Source organism: Limulus polyphemus, unplaced genomic scaffold (assembly GCF_000517525.1).
Source record: "Limulus polyphemus unplaced genomic scaffold, Limulus_polyphemus-2.1.2 Scaffold1534, whole genome shotgun sequence".
In the NCBI taxonomy this organism is placed as follows: domain Eukaryota; kingdom Metazoa; phylum Arthropoda; class Merostomata; order Xiphosura; family Limulidae; genus Limulus; species Limulus polyphemus.
Genome location: NW_013667144.1, coordinates 184,237 through 188,570, shown reverse-complemented (window position 1 = coordinate 188,570; position 4,334 = coordinate 184,237). Strand labels below are relative to the sequence as shown.

Genomic DNA, 4,334 nt, shown 5'->3' with positions numbered 1-4,334 from the left:
AGAGGGAAGGCAGCTAGTCATCACCACCCACCGCCAACTCTTGGGCTATTCTTTTACCAACGAATAGTGGGATTGACCGTCACATTATAACGCCCCCACGGCTGAAAGGGCGAGCATGTTTGGTGTGACGGGGATTCGAACCCGCGACCCGCAGATTGCGAGTCGAGCGCCCTAGCCACCTGGTCATGCTGGGCCGACTTGTGAACAACTCACAACAAATTAATTTGATTGGCCGGTTTCCATCCATCCAATGGTTCTCCACATAATTTAAACACACAAATGTATTATATGAGGTCTAGCTATGGATCACAAACACCTGGTGTAAAACTGCGTGAAACTGCTATAACAACATATGTTGAATATCAACCATCTGCATTTCAGATAACATGACTGACAGTCAGCTGCATGACTCGCATAACAGTAAACTGGAAGATTGGGTGTCATAGCAATAATAAATTGTATAAAAATTGAAATTACATTTTAATTACTTTGTGTTTCTAAGAAGGCGGGAATAATGTTGATATGGATTTTTCACAAATATTAGTTAGGTTGTTGATAAGCGCAAAGTTACATAATGGGCTATCTATTCTCTGTCCACCACGGGTATCGAAACCCGATTTTTAGCGTCATGAGCCTGAAGACTTCCCGTTGAGTCACTGGTGGGGGCTTTTACATAAATAGAAGTGACCGTTTAGGTCAAAACTTTTCAATACTAGATTGATGTATAATGGAACACGTTTTACTTATCAGAAGGGCCCGGCATGGCCAGGCGGTTAGGTCGCTCGACTCGCAATCTGATGGTCGCGGGTTCGAATCCCCGTCACACCAAACATGCTCGCCCTTTCAGCCGTGGGGGCGTTATAATGTGACAGTCAATCCCACTATTCGTTGGTAAAAGAGTAGCCCAAGAGTTGGCGGTGGGTGGTGATGACTAGCTCTAGTCTTACACTGCTAAATTAGGGACGACTAGTGCAGATAGCCCTCGTGTAGCTTTGCGCGAAATTCAAAACAAACAAACTTATTAGAAATATTTTATTGATTATCGAACTAACTCACGAAATAACTCGGGCTTGAAAATAGTTCACCTTTTTTAGGGGTCATTTATGATGTGGTGATACAAGTCGTTTTTGGCTTGGTTTGAATTTCCAGTAAAGCTATTCGAGGGCTATCTGCACTAGCCGTCTCTAATTTAGCAGTGACGGACTAGAGAGAAGGCAGCTAGTCAACACCACCCACCGCCAACTCTTGGGTTACTCTTTTACAAACGAAAAGTGGTATTGACCGTTGCTTTATAATCCCCCCCTCTCTCGGCTGAAAGAGCGAGTATGTTCGGTAACGAGGATTCGAACCCGTGATCCTCAGATTGCGAGTCGAGTGCCCTACCACCAGGCCATGCCAGGTCTACATTTTTGGAAAATGTTTTTATATGATCTCAGTTCATTCAAGTCTACACTAAATAGGCTGCAGTCATGTGGAGTTCCATTGTTTCTGTTTACAAGCTGTTGGGTCCATTTTCGGCTTTGGTTACGAGGTTCGTTCCTGTCCAAAGGGATAACATGAATAAATCATTCCTTTGTTTATCTAACCATTAGCCAATAGCAAACATTGTTACTATTTTATACGAAACATTATTCATCTAACCATTAGCCAATACGAAACATTGTTTATCTAACCATTAGCCAATACGAAACATTGTTTATCGAACCATTAGCCAATACCAAACATTGTTTATCTAACGATTAGCCAATTACAGGTATCCCTAGAAGAGAAGTAATAATTTTCATAGCATAAGAAGAAAAAAATCGGTAACGAAAAATCAATAATTCTGAAGTCTACGTTCTTCATCAGTTAAGTGGACCAGGTCTCATTCTTATCACGTTTATTGCTATATAAGTAGAAAAAAATACGCTGGATTTGACGATGCATAAGGTTATACAGACATAAGTATTCTGTGCTTTGTTGACGTTTCGTGCACATATAAAACTAATCTTATTTTCCTGCCAAATTTATTTATTTTTATTTTTTCACATGGAAATACCCATTTGATTATATAGCATCTCTCATAGAATTTGTTTAGCTTGGGAAGGCCTGGTGGTTGGGGCACTCGATTCGAAATCTGAGGATCACGGGTTCGAACCCCCATCCTTGCTCCCCTTTCAGCAATGAGGACTTTCTAATGTGACGGTCAATCCCATAATTTGCTGGTAAAGAGTAGTCCAAGAGTTGGCGGTGGGTGATATTGACTAGCTGCCTTCCGTCTAGCCTATCACTTCAAAATTAGGGAATGTTAACGAAAATAGCCCTTAAGGAGCTATAAGCGAAATTGAAAAACAGAGAGAATTTACTTAAGTTGTACGAAAGAAAAAAGTATTTATTGTTAATCACAAAGTTACACAATAATGCTATCCGTGTTCTTCCCACCACGAGTATCAAAATTCAATTTTAGCGTTATACGTTCTCAGATTTGCCACTTGGGGGCTAAAAGAAGATATTTTTATTTCACATTTAAGCACCGTGCTATGTATATTGCCTAAAGACTGAGCTACCTACGCTGAGGAAAAAGAGAATTTGGGTATCACAGTCTCTCCGCCTTTTTTCTCTCTAAAATCTAACTTTTGTCGTCATAAAAGAAATTCTGGTGCCGATACAAGTAGCGCCAAATTAAATGGGCACGGGGTGCTAGTTATATAATACATGTGTGTATGTACATATATATATATAAAGGTGTGGCGATACAGCGATACGATACTCGTATCGTATCGTGAAGCCGTGAGACGATTGTATCGATACATCGTCCGATACGATTTATGTATTTTCACGAAATTTGGCAAGTTTCGGTAAACATTACAAGTCTTTTGTATAGAAAAAATATTTTTGCTAAAAATCAATGATAAAGGAAGATGAGTATTGAGTACTACATGTTGTCTTAATTTATTTTATCAAAAACATTACATACAAAGTAACATAACAAATTAACAATAACAAAATAGATAGACGGATATTAACTTTTTTATATTTTACTTCTCTTGCCAGCTGCCATTTAGTTGATCAAACCTGGGAATTTGAAAAAACACTGTAAAGTGTGAAGTACTTAAATAAGACAATGTTAGTAATATAGATAATAAATTACAGACAAGACTGTCAAACTTCGTAACAAACCGTTGGTAAAACTTTTGTATCTAGATACGTATCGTATCGACTACTATGATGAGATACGCATATATATGTTTATATATATCGCACTTAAGACTAATGTTCTATAGAGACAGAGCAAATAAAATGTAAAGTGTACCGCGATTACTTCTATGTTGTGGAATATTAAAAGATAATTCCTCTTAACATAAGCCCTAGGAAAAAGAAACAAAACCTCTACATACACAGAGGGTATCTTTTAACAAACTCTTTCTGGGATCTCTTTGGTGTGGTTAACGTACGACAACACACGTGAAGTAAACAGGCCAATCACGAGATATCAGGCTTTAACAGCTGGTGGATACAAGCATACAAAGAAACACTTTTGTAACCTTTTTTTTTTTTTTTTTTGGTTTTGATTTTTCATCCAACCATCTCCTGCCTCTCGAGCAAGTGCCACGCGACGGGCTGTGACGTGTCTGATGCAGCTGGGACCACTGCCACTGTCATCTATGTAATCAGGATAGAAACACTGAATGTAATAATCGATGTTTGAACAGTTGTGGATTTGTTTCCTATACTATGATCAAGATAAGAGCGATAACGTTAAGTGGCTGAATGAGGAGTGTAGATTGTGTCTGGAAGATTAATCGTCTGCTGTACTCAATCTGTGAAAAAAAAGATTTAAAAAAAATGTCCACGAAGTCCCTGCTATTAATCACTATTGTTTTCACTTGTGGTTCAAAAACCTTACCCACAAATGATAAGACTATTTTTAGTATATAACAAAACTTTAACCACTAGTCCGCGCTAAAAAAATCAGAGCAGGTTTTTTTTTTCATATTTTAACAATAAAGCTAGAAGTAAAGACTACTACTAGCTCTGAAGAAGACGCAATGGCGAAACGTTAACTGAAGTAAAAAGTTTTTTATTACAAACTGGATAGTAAAAATACTTTTTCTTCTTATAAATTTATTGTAAAATTGTATAAATCCCTCCAGTACGCACACAAATTCTTAAAAACAGTTTTTAATCAAAGACTTTGGTGAGCAGTACTGATTTTGTTATTTTATGTAGGGTTATACTTAATGTAATGATTGTTTTTCCCAGTATTGGGAAGAAAGAAGTATTGCTGCTCTTTCCACTCTACTAGTCTGTAAATACAGGGTTATTATAAAGTTAATTGGTCTATTCTATCGGTG

At 37.7% G+C, this 4,334-nt stretch overlaps 1 protein-coding gene across 2 annotated transcripts in view; it reads right to left on the bottom strand.

Moving 5' to 3' along the window:
- Nucleotides 1–4,334, bottom strand: part of LOC106463982 (LIM domain transcription factor LMO4.2-like) — a 68,597-nt gene that overhangs the window by 50,307 nt on the left and 13,956 nt on the right. Inside the window, exon 2 of one of the 2 annotated variants that reach the window (XM_022391629.1) lies at nucleotides 3,378–3,642. The exons of the other annotated variant lie outside the window; for it this stretch is intronic. The gene's annotated coding sequence lies outside the window, so the exon portion shown is untranslated. The remainder of the gene's footprint in view (nucleotides 1–3,377; nucleotides 3,643–4,334) is intronic. 2 annotated transcript variants of the gene reach the window in all.